The sequence below is a fragment of the Eubalaena glacialis genome, chromosome 9 (assembly GCF_028564815.1).
Source record: "Eubalaena glacialis isolate mEubGla1 chromosome 9, mEubGla1.1.hap2.+ XY, whole genome shotgun sequence".
NCBI classification, from domain to species: domain Eukaryota; kingdom Metazoa; phylum Chordata; class Mammalia; order Artiodactyla; family Balaenidae; genus Eubalaena; species Eubalaena glacialis.
Genome location: NC_083724.1, coordinates 35,898,399 through 35,918,450, shown reverse-complemented (window position 1 = coordinate 35,918,450; position 20,052 = coordinate 35,898,399). Strand labels below are relative to the sequence as shown.

The 20,052-nt window shown below is 51.2% G+C and overlaps 1 protein-coding gene across 1 annotated transcript in view; it reads right to left on the bottom strand.

The window, feature by feature from the left end:
- The window catches only part of SHB (SH2 domain containing adaptor protein B), a 132,388-nt gene that overhangs the window by 84,797 nt on the left and 27,539 nt on the right, over positions 1 to 20,052 (bottom strand). The window lies entirely within an intron of this gene.

The window sequence follows — 20,052 nt, the reverse complement described above, 5'->3', positions numbered from 1 at the left end:
ATAGACTGCCAAGGCCAGCAAGGGCCTTGGAAGCAACACATCAGAAGACCCTTCCATAACAGATGGGGAAACTGAGGTCCAGAGCGGGCACCTTGGCTGGATCCTCTGCCTCCCAGAGCCCTTCCTGGACTCCTCACTTGTCTGTATTCCAGAAAACAGCAAAGTTCCACAACAAACAGAGCAGTCACCTGGGGCTAGGCAGTGGAGACAGCAGGGGAGTCCCCTGAGAGTGTGAGAATCTGAGTTTTGAACACTTCAAGGTTCCACATTTTCCCTGGAGAAGGGTAAAAATTCTCAGTTGGAGGCTAAGAGTAAACACAGCAACTTTTCCTCCCATTTCTGACTACCTAACCTTCAGGAGGGGCACCCTCACCAGAGGGGAAAGGACAGGAACCCGCCAAACCCGTTCCCTGTCAATGCACCCTTGCTCCACCACAAACTCACTGTGACTTCTGCCCCTTCGGTCACACATCTGGCAAAGGGCAAGTCCTCAGCCTCCCAGCCAGGGCCACCCAGCTGCCTCTCTCGGGAGGGGGTAGGTTAGCTTTTCTCTCATCCCTTGGGGTTTCATGAATTGTTATTTAAATTGTGGGTTTAATTAGAAACCACAGGAGCCTCCACTCTCTCCCAGCTCCTGGAATGTAAAGCATTTGAGCGGCCTGTAAACCCAGGGGAAGGGAAAATCCCCCTTTGTCTGCCGGGTAATGGCAGTTTGTGGCAGCAACCCTGGCAGCATGAGCGAGTGACCTCCAGCTGCCGGGAATATGATGCCCGCAGCCCTGTCACTGGCGTGTGGCCGGGAGGGCCGACGGGAGGCATAGCACATAGCAGTCGCTGCTCCCCTAACAAGAGCAGGCTTATCGGTGGAAGACCCAAGGCTGGAGCGCCCACAGTCTGAGCATGTGCAGCCCTGCTGCCACCGCTCCACTGTGGCCATGGGTCAGGCTCCAGTGCCAGCAGGGGAGCTTCCAGATGCTGACACTGTAATCGTGGCCTTTCTGGAGACTCACTGAGCTCAAATGACACCAGGCAGGGAGAGATGGGGGAGAGGGAGCGCTAGGGCCCGCCATGTCTTTCGTAGGACATTTCTACTCTACCACTTGCAGAACACATTAGGGGGAAAATTAGACAAGTGAACCACTGTCATACAGAACAGCTCAGATGCCAATCTGGTGCATGTAGGGTTTTGGGTCTCAGAGTTCAAGGGGCCTGAAGTCCAAAGGAGAAAATGATGAACCTGCTGTGGATGACATCTAATCTCATTTCTCTCATCCCGGCCTTCCTTACTGTCTCTTTTCAGTATGAACACCCTCCGTCTATTCTGCAATGAAGAAGGGAGCAAATATTTCCCCAAGAAAACAAAATCACTTGAGGGGATTAGCTGGGGAGGGTGCTGGGCTGCGGTCTCTCCGTAATCTAGAAATCAACATTCCAGCTCCTCCCGGAAGTGCTCTATGATTTGCAAACACAGAGGCTAGCAGGATGTAAACTAAATCTTTGTTCGCCCTGGGATGGGAACTCTAGGAGGCCTTCGGTTCAGCAGGCGCTATCTGTATTTTCTAATTAAAATGAGATCTGAGCGTGGGCTGTCACGGGGGCCCTCCGGCTGCCTGCCCTGCTTACTTCCGTTTCAATAAGAATTTACAAATCCTAAAACCAGGAAAACCTCTTGGTCTCTGCTGACATATGGTTCCAGTTATACCTGCTGACAGTTGAAAATCCTTCCGTTTAAAAAAAAAAAGTTTAGAATTCTGTTAGTTTAAGAAGCAAATCGGAAGGTTCCTAAAATGTATATTTAATCAATTTCCTTTCAAACTTCAAAGTGAGGTTGGTAGAGGGGAGGGAATTTGAGGTTTGAGCAACGTGAAACTCAGCAAACACTCACTGAGCTGTCTGACCTTTCACAAAATCATGTCCCGGTTTTTGGAGTAAAAATTTAACCAGGTGTTAGGAGAGTTGAGTGGGGAGTTTAACCAGAGTGCCGTGCGACGTGCCACAGGCCTCAGGTGCAAGCACTGGGTAGTGTGACCCAGGGACACTGTAAGTCAGGATGGCCAGGCAGGGGGCTTGAGTGAAGGCTGTTGATTTTCTGAGTTAAAAGAAAGGAAGCGAGTTTGCCCAGGAGTGGGCTTGCATTCCTGGGGGGGTTGCTTTTGCTTTGCTTTAAAATGCCCCAGTTAGCGGACAAGTCTCTTAAATCTAATTAAACAAATCAAGCAAAAGGGAGCCAGCCGGGACTCCTCCACAGGTCAGGCCACTTGGGCGCATGAGAAGCCTTCCTTGATTTTGATCTTGGATTGGCAAAGACCCAACATGGCACTGAACCCTTCAGATGGCTTGCTTGCCTTACACAGGGCAGGCGCAGAGCTGAGAGGGGAACCCAGGCCACTGGTCCCACCATTCCACCATGGAGCAGAGCAGCAGAAAGATGGGCCGTCAGAGTGTGGCTACCTAACTCATACAACACACCTTCTTTTGCTTTCTTGGCCTCCTGGGATAGGCATACTGGCCCACCTCTGAAAAAAGAAGCAGGGTTACGGCTAAACCCCAGGCAGGCCTTTTCTTGCTGTCAAACAAAATTGGAGACCCCAGGTTAGCCAGTGCCCCTGAAGGACTTTTATAGGCTCATAAAGCAGTGAAACTGGGAGCTGGGGGTGTGTCCTCGAGAGACCTGTTCCAACCTCCCATTTTTGTACATGGCCCACTGCAGTCCAGAGGATTCTAGAATTCCAGTACACCCAACGCCTCTCTGACAAGGCTCTGGGAGCTGGCTGCAGACTGGAGCTCCACAAGCCTCCTTTCTGCTTTGCATACACTGCTGGGTAGAACTGGTCCCTCCCTTCCAGCAGTCTGAGGCCTGGGTGTTTTTTCTTGGGGATTTAGTTTCATGATAGGAGGTAGTCTTCCAATTTATCCCCAAAGGGAAGTGGAAAGTGGGTGTCTCCACTTGGCCACATGCCCATATGCTTTAGTGAGACAGTGGCACCTGCCTTGAGAACTGGTTCCTCTCCATAGGCTCTGGGTGGAAAGGTAAATTGGTAGAGTCACTGTGAAGGATAACTTTGGGCAGCATCCATTAAAATCCAAAAATGCACATGGATTAACCCAACAATTTCACATTTCAGTATTTATTCCCAAATGTGCACAAGGAGCCATGGGCAAGGATGCTCACTGGAGCAAGTAATAAGGAGAAACTGCAAGCACCTGCTATGCCCATCAACAGGGGAATTGCTAAATAAACCGTGCCAGTTTCACACTATGGGATATTATGTAGCAGGTTAAAAAAAAGAAAGTAGTCGCTCTATAGCTCTATACACAGTGCTCCAAGACATAGCTTTGAGTGGAAAAAAGCAGGCTGTAGAATGGTACATACAAGACGATTGGGAATTCCCTGGCAGTCCAATGGTTAGGACTCAGCGCTTTCACTGGTGGGGACCTGGGTTCAACCCCTGGTCAAGGAACTAAGACCCCACAAGCCGAGCGGCATGGCACCACCCCCCCCAAAAAAAAGATGATACCTATTTATGAAAATTAAACAAAAACCTGTATCTCTATTTAATTTAACAAAAACGTCTGGGGAGACAGACACTTCAAACTGACACCTCTGGGAGGAGGGAGGGCCTGGTAGTTGGGTGATGAAAGGAAAATAAAAGGAGACTTGTATGTAATGTTAACACATTTTTCAAACAAGAAAAACTTATTAACATACTATAAGCAAAACTAAACTTTTCCAAAGCACTCCTCTTCACAGGTCATTTTCGGTACAGTAGATAAACTGCTTCTCAAATTTGGCTGAAGATAGGAATGGCCTGGAACACTTGTTAAAAAAAACAGATTCCTAGCCCTAATAACTTGTATATTTAATCAGCAACCCAGGTGATTCTTATGATTAAAGTTTGGGAAAGGCTAAGTTAGAGCCAGCCCCCTCGCCCACCAATCTAAAGCTAAGCCTCCTGATACTACTCTGGAGTTCCACTTTTCCCAGATATTTCTCAGCCTTGTTCATTAAAGTGAAGCAAGAAGTCAGTGTTAAAGGCAGCTCTCTCTTGCTTTCTTCCCTGGGGGTCAACTGGAGTAAGAGACGATCCAGCATGCCTTGGTCCATCTCCAGAATCTGAGACACAGGGGTAATGGCATCCTCTGTGCAATCCTGAGGGCTGGCTCGGATTGAGCAACATGCTTGAGCAGTGTGGGAGGCAAGACCCTGACCTGCCCAGGAAGGGAGCCCGGGCCAAAGCTTGTCCTGGCCATGAGGATGGGAAAGGCTCTCTCCTTGGAAGCACAGACCCTTTCAGAACAAGACTAGCTGGCTCTCAGCAAACTCTCCAGGAAGATTACCTGGCTCCAGGGAAGGCTGCTGGGACCGCGGAGAGAAGCCACTGCTGAAATGTACCGGTATCCCTGATAAAAATCACTCAAACCTGCTAAAAAAAAAAAAAAGGGACAGGAGACAGAGTAGCCGCCACCTTCCAGGAGTGGGTGGCCTGCACTGTCCCCACTGCCCCACAGGCACCTCCTCCAAGCCATACAGGCACCTATGCTCTGCTGTCTGTGGGAACTGGCAGCATCGGGCTGCCCCAGCTCAGCCACTTGCGGGATGAGGCAAGACAAGTCTCCCCCACCCTGTGCTGCTCTCCTCTCCCTGGAAAGTGAGGGGGCGGCACCCCATGAGGTCCTGGGTCCTTTCCGAGTCCATGACTTCTTCCTGCTCTACTCCAAAGCAAACTGCATGTGAACAAACCTGGGAATGTTCTACATGGTCCCAGTTGGACCATTTCCTCATCAATTCACCGTTAAGACTATGCGTTAGCTTTCTTAACGGTTTGGGGGTCATGGATCTCTTTGGGAATCTGATAACTGACGAAGTTGTTGCTCCCTCCATCATGTTTATATAAGCCTGCAAAGTGTTGGGCACATCTCAGAAAGGTCAGGATCCCCAGATTAAATGACCAAGCCCCCTTGCATTCGAGCCACTTTAGAGAACAGCTAAGAGGAGAGGTGCTCTCTCTGTCTTAGGGAGGTGATAGGTGCTGACCCTATCATAATTCAACACACCTGGCTGAAAATCCAGGCTGGTGTGTGACTGGCCTGCCGTTTGACTGTGCGTGGGGAGGGGGGCACCGTGAGAGGACAGCCTGGGGCGCTGTGTGTTGGCTTGCCAGCTTGAAACCCAGGAGCCACACAGCCCTCTGGAACAGGGGCAACCTGGCCCTCTCCCCAACTCTGGGAGTCAGGAGGGCTCCTGGAAGGTGAGCAAACAGCGTGCAGGGCATGAGATGGCAGCAGCAGCCAGATGGCTCCATGCTTCTGCCCCCATCAGGGGACCGGCAGGCTGGAGTCCTGGTCTTCCTTTGGGACCCACTGTGACACAGGCCCTGGCAGGCCTGATGTCCCCAAGATGGAGGCTCTGTTGCCATGCCGACCAAGAGATGGCATTAACAAAACAGGGATCTGGGGGTCTGAAGAGAGCTTCCAACGACCGGGGGCTGCCTGGAGAAGAGGACAGATGTTCTGTATAGACTGAGAACTACACAGAAGCAAACTCAGTGAGTCAGGAAGGACATCTAACAGCTAATAAAAGGACACACTGCCTGGGCACTGGAGCGCCAGCCATTTGGGTGTCCAAGCAGAGGCTCTAAGGTGGGCGTCTGCTTTGGGTCGAGGTCAGGCAACTGGATACCACCTGTCTGTGCTCTGTTCCTTAGCGCAGCTTCGGCTGCCCCACAGCAGAACACAGCCTTCAAGGAACGCCTTGGTGGGTGGCTGTTTGCAGAAACTCCACTGTGACCGAGGCGGGTGGCATTTCCAAAGCCCCAAGGCTGACCAGCCGCAGCTGGGCTGCAGCAGTTGCCTGGGGCTGTGCAAAAACACAGAAAGGCGGGTGGCACCACAGAAAGGACAAGCCAAGCAGAAACAGCCGAGACAGAGAGTTCTGGACCCAAGCTGGCTCTACTACACCCTCACTGGGTAACTCTGAGCAACCTGCTTTATCTTTTTGAGCTTCAGCAATTCATCTGTGAAACGGGGCAAAAATTGTCTCCTTTCTCAACTTCACATGAATGTTGTAAAAAGCAAATAATGACATGATTTGGGGACGTGACAGTAGTTTATAAAGAATAGGCTACGGTGGCACCTTCTGGGAGCCCATGATCAAGCTGGGGTCTCTGCCCACGAGAAGCTGAAAATCTAGTCGGGAAGATAAAACAAGCTGGGGTTTCTTCTCAGCTGAGAAGAAACCCCAGCTGAGGCCCCAGTGATTACACAGAGAAAACTGGCTGCAATTAGGCATGACAACAGCTGTCACATTTCTCAACCACAAAAAGAAAAATGTTTGTGAATGATCCTTTTTTCCCCTTTTATGCTTTGGGTAAGATGCACCTAGTCGGGGCACCTGGCTAAGAGGTAGAGAACCTCAGGGCCACCCTCCACGTGCCGAGCCAGCAGTGTGCTCCCGGTCTACGCCTGCGTCCAGGGCTCGGAAGGGTCCACAGAACCGGGCTGTGACACACGCAGGGCTATGGGGACACCCCGCCCCATGTAGAGATACAAGCAAGCAGTCCCTGCTTCCCTCTCCCTGTCCCTGGCTTTGACCATCATAGACTAACTCTCCTTACAGGCACAGCAATAAATCATTTCCGACATGGTAAGAAAATTAATTTGGGGAAGATTAATTAGCTACCTTCCTGCATTCAGCCGAAACTCCTGGAAATCAGATGGTGGGGAGGATGCTTTTCCACACCGACCTCGGACCGGTTCCCTTTCTCTCCTTGAAGGTCTGACTCAGCCATGCAGAGTCACCTCAAAGTTCTAGGCCCCACTTTCACGCATGGAGGTCAAGTGCTCTGCCCACAAGGCTCCGGGGGCAGGAGCTCACAACTTCATGCTTCAGTCATTTGGGACAGTCGTCACTATTCAAGCAGCCGCCATCTGTTTCTTTGTGCAGACCCTGGGTACTTTAGGGTAAATGCTTCTTTACAGACCAGCCAGTTAGCTGGCCCACGTGTCAGGAGGTGGTAGTCTCCACTGGTCTTTCCAGTCCTGCCCCTCCCAAGGCCACAGCTGCTTGCCTAGACACCTGCAGGCTCCAACTTGTCAGGAAAAATGCATTCCAAATTACAGCCTCCGTCAGCGCCTCTCGGGCCCTGCTCTCTCGGCCCCCCTCTCTCTCACGCGCACACCCCACCCTCCCTCAGTTTCACCCCGTGGAGAAGGCTGTGGGTCACGGGTGGGAGGCTGCGGGAGTGGAGCCCGGCCTGGCCCTCTATTTACCCCAGAACCTTGCTGTTATGCGGTAGGACTGGCTTCTCAGCAGCTCTCAAGCAGTGGGAGGTTCTTTTTTGAACTCAGAAATAGCTCTATCCTAGAATTTCTTAATTGCTTGCAGCCAGGACCTATGGACAGAGAATTCAGTGCGTCCCTCCTGAGGACAGAAGCACCTGTGGTCTGCAGAGTCACTACATGTGAGGTCAAGAGCTAAAAGGGCCCTGGGAGACGGTCTAGTCCAGTGGGTTTCAAACTTTTATGTGTGTAATTTGTGCAAAGGAACCCCAATATGCTCCACTCTCCACAGCCTGAAAAGCATGAATCTACTGGGGAGCATGAGGTCTTGGGGAGGGGGGAGTGAAGGTCAATGCCAGAAACAGGTAACCAAATGTTTCCTCACTCTCAGGTCCACATGGTTTCTGCAATACCTGGATGGCTATCTAATTTCTCTCTTAAAGTCTTTCTTAAAAATTTCAGGGCATATCCACCACAATTACCCCCCCAGAAAAAACACCCTAGCTCCTCTTGCAAGGACCTCCACCCATCTCCGCAGACAGCTCCCTGTGGGAGGCAGCCCCAGGCCAGGCTCAGTCCACCTGGGGTCACCCACTGGGCCTCCCCTGAGCTCTGGCTCAGCACTGCCCAGCCCTCCTGCAAACCCCATCAACCTGCACCCACCTTCCCAGACAGTCCTTTCTTCCAAGCTTCCTGCTCAAAGGGGGACAGGTGCCCCTCCTGAGGTTTGGGGCCACTGCCTAGAAAGTGCTCTCAGACCAGACCTGGACAGGTGAGATCAGGATTTTCTTCTTCCCCTGGCAGGGCACTCGGTAGGAGGCTGTATCATCAGGAGCAGGGAAATGGAATGGCTCTGAAAGTCAGTTACCTCTGGTGCCTCAACCTCCTTGCCTATAAAATGACAGCGGAGTGAGGATTAAATAAGCCAACCTGAGTGATGTACTTAGAACAGGCCTGGCACACGGCAAGCCCCAAGAAATGTCAGTTCCGATCAGCATCATCTCAACCCATCATCCAGCCTGATGGATTCCCTCCTCTAACTGAGAAGGAAACTGAGGCCTGGGGAGGGGAAGGGTCTTGCAGAGGTCACCCGGATGTCCAGTAACAGAATGCTCATTAGCAGGGTGACAAAACCGGACTCCCACCAAATCCCAGCCGCATGAAAATCTAAGTCATTTGGTGACCTACATACATATTTATAGCCTGCCTGCTTCCAAAGTGGGTTTTAGATGGCTGAATTTGAGTCATTTTTCCGTCCCATCCACTGTTCCCTTCCCAAGAAAGGATCGGGAATGCCCGTGGGGCTTTTTCACAGTAACAGGAGGCTCTGTCCAATAAGAACAACTTCTCCCATGGACTCACAGGAAAAGTATGTAAAGCAAAATGCAGAGCCCAGACACCAAGGTCTCTCCTGAGGGTTATGGCACCTCTGAAAACCAGGCCTCCGTGCTCCACGCAGGGCCGGGAGAGAGCAGGAGCGGCTGAGCAAGGCGGCGTCTCCCACCAGCCTGTGTTCCGTGCTCAGAGCCAGGATTAAGGGGAGATGGGGCTCAGGCTGGCACAGGGCATTTCAATAACCAGCAACAGTGGTGCAGGACCCATACTAAGTGAAGGGTCATTGTCTCCGGATGAGGCCCATTAGGATGATTCATGCACATTTCCAACATGAGAGCCCCAAGGCAGGCCAGGCCAGAGTGTCTTTAAGTGTTTAGTGCAAGCAGCACTAAACAGCTGCCCTCCCCCAGAGCCACTGCCTTTTTATGGAGGACACGCAGCATCGGCCATAATTACCGCCACCGTATTTGAGGGTTTCCAATTATATTCAGCTTAATAGTGGGCGTTCAATAAATGGTGATTCACTTTTGAAAATAATGCCATGTTCTCGAACCCTCCAGCAACCAAGCCTCAATTAACACTTTCTCACGTGCAGTCCTCTAGGCTAAGAAGCTGTCCCTGAACCCCAAAGCACTTTTTCTTATATGTCCTTGGCACCCTCCTAACGTATGGGAAAGTTACCGGGGACAGAGCTTTACAATGTCATACCCGTCTGTAACGGCGTCAGTGGCTTGTTCAATCATAGTTACCCGTGCTCATGATGTGCCAGGTAACAAGCTCTTTGCTGGGAGGCAGGCTCTGGAGCAGGTTCCTTCCATGTGGCAGCCAGCCTCTGGGCACAGCAGGGCCCCCACAAGGTGTGCTGGGCAGGAGCAGGGGTGGGCAGGGACGTACAGGGCAACACTGGATTCAAGGACCCGAGCTTCAGTGCGTCCTGGCTTCTCACCACGTGTGGAGCTCTGGGCACATCTCTTCTCTTCTCTGAGCCTGAGCTCTCCCACCTTCACTGAGAAAACATCTTCCTCCAGGGGTAGGAGGAGACTGAGTCAATGGACCAAGGGATAACATGCTGTTGGCATGGGCGAGGGCACCGGAGAACCTGAAAAGGATGCTGTTCCCACCTCTGAGATGCCACAGGCCAGGTACCTTAGTCTGGGTTCCCCCAGAGGCAGACCCTGAAGCCGGGATTCAGGTGCAAGTGGTTTATTTCGGAGCTGACACAAGGGATGGGGAAATGGGCCAGGGAGGGGAAGGTAGCAGGAAAGCTGGCTGGGTAATCAAGCCAGCTACCAAGGTGGACAAACCAAAACTCCACTGAAAAGGGAAACTCTGGGAAACTGTCCACACAACCCACTGCTCAGAATCATTTTACCGAGGGCGAGGGGGCAGCGGAGCCAGATACCAACTAACTCCCAGGAGTGACTATTGGAGGCTGCTCTTGGGCCCCGGCTTCTGGGCTGCCTCACAAGTGTGGGAAGGCTGGGTGCCCCATCCCAGAACCTGCACGAAGCTTGGGGATAGATGTAGGTACAAGCCAGCTGGAGAAGGCTGGACTGGTGAGCAGGAAGGACTTGGTGGATGCTGACAGCATCGCTGCCTGGGTCTGGGAAGAACCTCACACCCAGTGAGTTTACTCCAGCTGAAGCAATAGGAGGGCCAATCCGATCGCCCCAGGCTCCTGTCCTACTTGGCCCCTAGCCTGCCCACGTTGCTGCTCTCCTCTGAGTTTCAGTTTCCTCATCTGCACCAAGGGAAGAAGGATCTCCCTGTTCCATCTCCCTCCCAGCGTTTTGAGCAGATAATAGCTTTGCAAAGGCAGTGGGGACTGCACAGAATCATGGAATCAGGTCGTCCCCGGAAGCCACCCTCCCTAGTGCAGGCAGCGTCCCCACACGAAGCCCTGGGCCATTTTCTCCGGGGCTGAGGCCACTGTTCCAGAGAACAAGTGGGCAGCTCCCTGAACAAGCACCTGGACAAAACCAAACGGGGACCCTGATGGGCCACTAGTCCCTACAGAGGCCTGCAATGTTGCCTCGCAGCTTCAGGGAGAGCCCAAGCTCCTGTCCGGCGGGTGAGCTGGTGCAGCATGTGAGCACCTGGGAAGGCCTTGAGGGGCACAAACCCTCACCATGGTGACCCTGCGTGTGGATGGGCTGCAGCCCCCCGTGACTGGCTAATGGTGCACCAGAGCACTGTGGTACCCACACATCACCCACCCTGCAGCCGAGGATGCTGGCAGCCCATGCTGGCTCCTGACTCCACAGTCAGAGAAGCCACCGGCCTATAGTGACACCTTTCCTGATATAGTCTAAAAACGACTCTCCTTTGTGCAGACATGTATGGCTCAGGCCACAGCCAAAAGTGCAGAAGGGAGAAAATTCTGACCCGGCAGCCGGGATTCTGACCCGTTCCAGGATGAGGTGAGCTGCCTGAAGATATCCCCTATTTAGCCAGCAAAAGAGGTTACAGAATCTTTATTGATTAAAAAAAACCTTATTCTTGGCACTTTAGCAATTGACAAAAAACCCGGTTTCAAAACAGAACTAATAGGAGGATTCAATTTTTCTAAAATATAACACCAAAAAAAAAAAGAGAGAGAGAGAGAGAGAAAGAAGTACATTTAAGTGCATAGAAAAAGGCCTGGAAGGAAATTCAGTAAAGCAAGGCAACGTGGGTGTGCACACTCGCTCCCTCCCTCTCATCACCCGCCGCTCCGCAAGGCTCCTCTCTGGTCAAGCCCTCCAGAACCTGGGGGGTGCACTGGTGGACTCAGGCCCACTGAGCTTTCCAGGCTCACGGACACATTTTCCACACCCCCTCTGCTCCTGCACGTCCTACCCAGAGGTGCCAGATTTGTAAACATGTGAGTGATTTCAGACTTGCAGCTTTTGCCCTGAGAACCCCAGGGTGATGCCACAGTGCCCGAAGCTTTCAACACAGGGTGGTCTGATTGGCTCTGCCCATCCACACCCCCACGCCCAGTCCCAGCCTGGCATAAAGGGGTCCAAGTAAATGCTGGATGAGTCAACGAGCTAATGAATCAACGGAGGGTCTGTTGGGCCATTTCTCTCCAGGGGGAAGCCTGCTCCACGCCAATAAGGGGCCCCTCGTGCTTAGGGCACATTTTCACTGAAGCCACCTGCACACTTCCTGGCTGGGCCACCAATGGGCTGCATGACCTTAGGCAAGCCACATGACTTACTCTCCATCCTGAGTATCCTTATTTATAAAGTGGGAATAATACTAAGATGTAGCTTATTAGTTTGCTGTTAAGAATTAAGTGTCTTAAATATTTGTCAAACGCTTAGAATTGTGCACATAGCACAAAGTAGGCATCATTTAAGTGCTTAGTAAATCAAATAAGTAAATATACACATACTCGCCTAGCACATGCACCTGCACCTAGACATGCAGGTACATGCATGTCCACAAAGGCACACATGCTCCAGGAGGCCACGGACCTTGATTTGTTTTTTCCAGATATGCTGTAAGGTCAGATGTATGCCCTCTACCACAGCCAATGGGCAAAGAGAGTAGGGCTGTGGTCTGCCCTAAACCAAAAAAATCCAATGAGCAAAGTCCAGCCAGGGCACTGACCGACAGCCGTGGCCGTGAACCTTGGCCTTTTGCATCAACTCAGTTATCTGCCTGGCCCAGGCTCCTGTGACAGGTGACCCCAGACCCACTGGTCCTGGAGATATGGCGCCACCAGAGCAAACACTAGCAGGTGAGATGGCAGAAAAAGCCCTGATAACCACCACCTGTCCTGCCTCCTTCCTCCAGGTTTAGAAGGGGCCTCATCTCTATAATTCCTCCCACTGGCTTCTTTCTCTAACCTCAGGCTTCCTCACAAAGGGCTGTGGAGAACAGAGGAAATGCTCTAAGTGGGGATTTCAGGGAGTTTCAAAGGCATAGTCCAGTGCATTTCATTTCTTGAGCTAAGTACTATAGGTTCATATTTTTAAATGCCAGTACTTCAGGGAGTGTGACATTTATGGTGCCCAGCTTCATGGGCAGGTGGCCTGTGAAGTCACACAGGGCTCTGAACTTGGCTTAATGCTCTGTTGTCACCACCTTGAAATTAGTAGTAATTTTTGAACAAGGGGCCTGTGAATTCTTATTTTGCACTAGGTGGGCCCCACACATTTTGTAGCTGATCCTGATGGTCCTCCACATCCAGAAGTTTCCATGGGGAGCTTGAGGCCCAAACTCTAATCCCTTCCTCTCTCTAGCTGGGCACCATTAGCTAAGTCACACTCCCTGTCAGGACCTCAGTTTCCCCATCTGTAAAATGGGAAGAGTAAAGTGGGTCCCATTCAGGGCCAGAATTCTGGATTTCAGGGACAACTGTACTTACAAAAAAGAGGAGGGGAAAAGACACAGGAATACTACAAGAAACCTAACTACCATGTGTCCTCACCAACATTTTCTAAAGGAAAGAACAATAACCACAAATAGTTAAAAGGAAATTGAGAATAAAGCGGAGTCCTTTAAAGTGAATGAATTTAGTGTCATAAAAAAACTCCCCAAGTTTTCATTTTTCTAATTCCACTGGAGATCACTATGCTTTTGAGGGAAGCACTGGACCACACGGGCATTTCAGTCCTTCCAACATTATTTTAAAAATCAAGCCCTCCTTTGGGTTTCAATGGTCCGGTGTACATCCACTACTTAAGGAGACTGGCTTCTCCTGCCACTCACTCCAAGAGCACATTCTAGACCACCGAGGACTGGTCTCCATGAAATGCCAGCACAGCGCTTGACAGTAGCCTCATGAATCAAGCATGAAGTGGCCCTAATTATTGGAGCACATTGTAAAATCTCCTTCCAAACAAGGTCATAAATCACCTGCCACCGGAACTGTTCTGTCCTTAAAGGGAGGCAAAGGTATCTTGAACGAGTCCCAGACTTATTAATTTCAAAAGAGCAAAATTTGATCCACTGCTGCTGTGTTAATCAAGCAATCGTGGAGGCCTGGCCCCTCGCTGACAACACACCATCAAGAGACATCCCCAACCCATCATCAGCTTCCTCTTTTCACACACTTCTCTGCCAGGAAGTGAGCACCTGCTTGACTCCCAGGGACTAACGCCTGGAGACTAGGGTCCTCTGGGGCCAGGACCTGAGAACCTTAAACCAGACCCTCCCAGAGCCTAAGCGTGCTAGAGGATTAGAAGTGGCAAGAGGCTCAGAGGTGATGCTGACGATGGAGGGAACACCTACTACATGTCAGGCAAGACTGCGATTTTAACACTGTCTTATTTCATCTTCCTAATTACATTGTTTTCAGATGAGAAAATCGAAGCCCAGAGAGGTTTCGTAGTTTCCCCAAGGCCTCAGAGCACACAGGTAGTGCAGGTTTCAACTCTGGCCGGACTTCCTCCCAACCTTTGGCTCTTCTGTGCCACCCCACGGCCTGCTGCATGAGTTTCTAAAATCCTGGATTCCTTCCTGACAGCAGGAGGAAATCTCTGAAGGGAGGTTTGAAAGGAAGAAGAAGAAGCTCTGCCAATTTGGCTCAGATGTGCCAACCCGGGCAAAGGCCACCCCTGACACTCCCTCAGTCAGCTGGGTGCTGGAAGTCTCCCTTCCTCTTCCTCGGCCGCCCTGTGACTGAAAAACACCTGCAACCTGCCAGGGCCACACCTGGGGAAGCGGCCGCTTCCACCTGCAGCTGCCATGCTGTGTGCTCGGCTTCCAGCAATTACCTCCCTCCATCCCCTACTGCCTTCTCCTTTCTGCCCGGGATCCCACCTCCTCCTACTCCCCCCAACATGCCTCCAGAAGTAGCGCAGGCGCGTCCTTACCTTAGAGGGAATGAGCACCAGCGTTGTTCTGAAGGTGTTCACAGCACCCATGAGGCAGTGGAGAGACCCTGGGGCCCCCTCCCCACATTCCCAAACCTCTGCACACAGAAGCATCACTCAGCACAGGAGGGGAATGAGAGCCAGAAGGTGAACCTGAATCCTGGCCCGCTGCTTCATTAACAAGAGTTAATACTTGGACAGTGCCCAACCTGCAGTAAGTTACTGTTATTCTCAAAGTTGACTGTAAAGTAAGTCTCATTTTTCTCATTGTAAAGTGGGAGAAGATTTTGTGGTAGAACTGGTTCATTTTTCACCTTGTTAGGGTAAGCCAAGCAGGTTGGAAAAAAACAAGTATCCACATATGCAATGAGGACCGGAGGAACTGAAGATGTTCCCCTGTAGAGGAGGTGGCCCCGGGGTCAGGGTGGCCAGCTTGAAATCCCTACAGGCCCTCACAGCCCAGAGGTGGTGATGATGGTGCCTGGACGGGGGAGGGGGTTTCCAGGAATAACTCTAAGCAGTGTTCTCCTAAGATAAAAGGGAGCACCTTTTCGTCTTTATGGGTGCTCCATCATGCCCATTTCTTAGAAGGGGATAACACAGGTGACGGGGCCTCCTAACTGGGGAGGGAGCCACAGACCCCAGAAGAATGTACTCCCTGGGGACATTTAAACCATCGCCCCAGCTGACCAGCCAATTGGAAAGGGCTCCGACTTGGTCCACCTGAGTGATCCAGCCACACTTCCCCTCTCCCCACAATTCTGTCATGCCCATCCTCCAATCTGTGGGCAACAGGTTTAAACAGATGGCCCGGAGCTCCCCATCCATTCTGGGTCCCCTAACTGAAGCTGTTGTGGCCCAGCGTCGTGGGCTTAGGGACTGGCTTGGGCGGACTGTACAGCTGCTGCCACTTTCCCTGCACCCCTGGCCAGGTGAGTCTGCTTGGTGAGTAAGGCAGGGGGGGCCCTCAAAGGCTTCCCACAGCCTTTTCCACCCAAGAAAAACTTTGCTGTAAAATATCGACACCCTCCCCAGAACTGCTTCCTGGATTTAAGAAGGGGAGAGGTGGCTTGGGTTTTAAAGAGAAAATTGGATTCCCATTCATGAACTCCCCACACCAGGGCACCTAACAGGTAAAACGGGTTCTGCCATTGATTAATGAGCTGGGGTAATAATGGGGCTCACCCTTTGTCATTAAAAATATTAACCTCGTTCCTGGCCCAGCGATGTCATAAACCCAAGGCCAGCTCTCTCACGACCGCACTTCCCATCTGCCAGGTGAGGGGGCTGGGTGAGTGCCTCTCACCCCCGGGGCAAGCCAGGAAGGGACAGAGCCCTTTGGGAAGCCCACTGACACTCCACAAGGCCAACTGTGGGCAGGAAGGAGAAATAATGCCATAACTTGCCATAGATATGCAATAACCCAGGGGTCTCAGGTGCCTGAGACCTTTATTAAAGTGATGCTGTGCTCACGTGGTCTAACAGCTTCTCAAAAGCCAACCTCCCCACTGGCTGCATTGATAGTGGTGTGACCTTATGACTTCCACCACCAGGGAGGGACTGTCTCCCTCCAATCTGCACAAATCCTAGCGTCACTGGAGAATCATGTCCAGCTCTGGGCCCTGCACTTTAATTAAGAGCTGCCACCAGGATGATAAAGAGCCTGAACTTCAAGTCTCATGAGTATAATTAAAGAGACCAAGAAGTGTGTATGTTCTAGATAAGATTCAGGGGCATGTGTGCACAGTGCAGGACGGGCAGTTAATCCTTGGAACCGGATGCAGAGGTGTTCTGTGGGGTCAGGGAGGACAGAATGAGGATCAGTTGGTGGAGGTTATGGAAAGGATTTCAACTCAATTTTAGGAAGACTGTTTGATCAGACACAGATGTTCAAAATAGAACAGGATTATTTTAGGAGGCAGTGAACTCCCTGTCACAGGGATCTCCAGGCAGAACCTGGTTGAGCCAGCAGAAGGACCTAGACTAAGATCCTCTGCCACTGGAATCTCTATGCTCCTCCTGGGATTTTTATGGTATCCCAAAGCATGGGACTGAGGGTAAGGGAGGCAGGCGTTGGTCCAACCTTATAAAAGTACACCCCCTTCTCTCACTTCCACTAAATGAATGTGCATGGCTGTGTGCCAATAAAACTTTATTTAAAAAGAAAAGGCAGCAGCTGGATTTCGCCCAAGGACGGCAGTGTGCCTACCTCTGGGCTAGTCCTTTGGTTCGCAAAAGACTGTACATTAGAACCCCTGGGGAGTTTTCACAAAGCACCAATGCCTAAGCTCAGGCCCACAAATAACGTTTAAATTTAAATAACATTTAAATGGTCTAAGGTGGGGCCTGGGATCAGCGTTTTCTAAAAGCTCCCCCAGGTGATGGTACCATGCAGTCAAGACTGAGAATCACTGATCTCTAGCAGAAGAGAGGCACATATAATCCCACTATTATCTCACAATAATCCACAGGATGTCACAAACCCAGCCCAGGGGAAGTGACTCGCTCAAGGTCATACAGTGAGTCAAGAGGCAAGGAATTCCAGCCCATGAGCTTTCCCTTACACCATAGCAGACACAGATGGGCTCATGCTCCCATCCCAGAGCCTGGGATGCAGGTGCTTTTTAGCTCATGCCCCGCTGTTCCAGGAAGATAGGACCCTGCAGAAATAAATACCAAACACATTCACCCGACACACTCTAATGCATGGGACCAGGCCCTCTCCCCAGACCAACCTCAATGACCTGAAAGTAAAGAGGGGAACAGAATTCCCAAAACAGCTCCATTTTTTTTTTTTTTTTTGAGAAGCAGCATTTTAACCAAATTTTAAACAGCTTATTAGCACCTGGGAAGAACATAAGGGGACTGTAAAAACTGTATTTTTACAGTCCTAACTAGCACAGTCACAGGAAACTCTTTACCAGTGACACCACTGAGGACCTGCCAAAATATGCCACCTGCCTGGAGCTCTGCCCACGCAGGACTGAGGCACAAGGAACCCCAAGAACCCTGGGGAATGTTGCAAGAGCTTGGCTGAGGTTGGGCGGCCACTGGCAGCAATGATCTCAACTTCTACAGTGCAAACGCGCTCAGCAGATGGGGCAAACCGAGGCATCCCTGGCCTTGCAGGAGCTCTGCGGGTGACCAGAGAGCCTCTGAGCCCCAGACCCTCCCCTTCCACTGAGTCATGGGGTCAGTCAGGGGCTGGAGAGAGCAAGGATGGGACAAGCACGATCATAATACATTAAATACTGAGACCAGTGACCAGGGGCTATGTGCAGTTCTTTTGATGCTCCCAACAACTCCTATGGAGTAGATTCTTATGTTGTCCCCATTCTGCAGATGAAAAAACTGAGGCACCAGGTGGCTGGGTAATGTGCCCAAGGTCACCAAGGCAGTGAGTTAGAGTCAGGATTCAAACTCAGCTGCTCTGTCCCAGATTTTGGCTCTTAATGTTATGCTCTAAGGACTTGAAAGTGACTCTACTAAGGCAACTCTTCCCTGCAGAGGTGATGAAACAGACCCAGAGAGTAAGGGGCTGGTGTGGGGGTCACACACGGGGGGCTGGGGCAAACCAATTCCACGTACCACCCCTCAGAGCGCCCTCTCTTTTCGTGGAGAAGGGTCCTGCCAGCTTCTACGACACATAAGAATGGGCTCACACAAGGTGCTGAGGGCCTGCAGAACTGGAGAAAGAGCCAGCTCACAGGGCTCTTGTCTGCCAGCCTGCGTGAAGGAATGCCTGCTAGGAGACCCCATGTCACTCAGGAACTTCCTGTTCCCACCTGCGTGGTGGAGAGGGCTGTCTGCTTGTTTCCAACGTCAGCCCCTCACTGTCCCCCCACCCAACACTCAACCGCAGGAGTCACCAGCCCCCAGCTTCCCCTGCCATGGCTCTCTGCCCACACTCTGCCCTCCAAGGATGCTCCCTTCTCTGGTAACTGCACGTTCAAATTCTGCCTAGGCTGCAAGGCACAGTGCTTGAGAACATGAGCTCTGGAGTTAGAGCTGAGTTCAAATCCTGGCTGTGTCACTTTGGGAAGCTTGCTCAACCTCTCTGAGCCTTAGTTTCTTCATCTGTAAAGTAAGGATAATAACAGAGCCCACCTCTGTGCCTGGCAGCAGTAGGGGCTCCACTGTATTATCATTATCATGGTTCAGCCTGCATGTACCTTCCTCTGTGACCCCCCCCCACCCCAGCTAGAAGTGAGTTCTCTCCTCGGAGCCCCATAGTTCTGTCTGCACCTCCGCTCAGCTTCCCTGGGCTGACTCTGGGGCAGGTCTCATGCTGGGCTCTGGGACACGAGCAGAGCGAGATACTACTGCAGTCCTACAGGAGTTCCCAGGCCAGTCAGGGGGATAGACCCAGGCTCACAAATAGCTGTGAGGGCTAAGAAGTGATATTTCACATCCTGTGACATTCTAGCAAGATTTTTTAAAAAATCTGGCTCTCTTCTCACTGACTAAAGGCAGTTTCACTAACTCCTGATGAGTTGTATAAGAGTTTTAAAAAATCAGGTCAAACCACATTTAGAGAACTACAAATGGCTCCCAGAACTTCCCCGCTCCCTTACTTTACAGTCTGGATTTGGCCATCCAGGTCCCGCCCTCTCCACTTCTGCACCCCCCTTATATGTGTGCCCAGCCCCATGCATTCCATGCACACTAGGGCTTGGATGCCACAGAACAGGGTGGGTGCACAGGCACCATGCTTGAAGGGACCTCCAGACTCAAGAGTGGCCTTGTTCTATTGTAAAAGCGATGGACCCAGGAGCCCCAGTAACCAATACTCTTTCCATGTGCACTGTACTTTACAGTTTATAAACCCTTCCATGGCAGAATGTCACTTGCTCTTCCCAAACACCCGTGAAGTCAGCCTGTCATGATTATTAAGACCTCCTAAACTGGGGTTCTAGGGCAGGGTCTATGCCTACTCATCTTTCTGGTATCTGTGTCTAAGGCAGGGGCGGGCACATAATAAGGTGCTCAGGAAGTAAAAAAATGAATTTTACAAGTGGGGAAACTGGCTCAGAGAGATTAAGAAACTTGTCCAAGGTCACACAGCAAAGGAAAACAGCAGGTCTGCCTGGGGTCTAGGAGAAGCTGAGTGTACCAGAGTGGCAGTGGGCAGGGACCACCCACCAAAGCGGTGGTGAATGGAAGGTGACAAGAAGAGGGGGAAAAGGCAGATGAAGCCCCAGGAAGGGAGTGTCTGACCAAGAGAGAACAAAGACAGGCACTGGGAGCAGGCTGGACAAGGGCTGGAGGAAGTGAGGGGATGGAAGTTTCTGAGACAGACTGTCAGCCGCGAAGAACATGTTTCTGAATTCCTGAAGCTTATCAGGCAGGCCGGGCTGGCAGGAGGGCATGACAATCCTGGACAATACTGCGCAGGAAAGGGTTCGCCATAGTCGGTTTTCTTCTCTTGAAAAATGTGGATAATTTGTTGTTAGAATGATGAAAAGCTTTCTTAAGATAAAGTGCTCTGTCAGATGCTGCTGTCAGGCCTTTAGACATCCACTATAGTTCCCAACCAGGCAATGGGGGTCTTAAAAAATTTCAAAACTTTTTTCTGATTTGTCATTGCATCTAAATAAGAAAACTGACAAACTGGGCCTTTTTACAAAAAAAA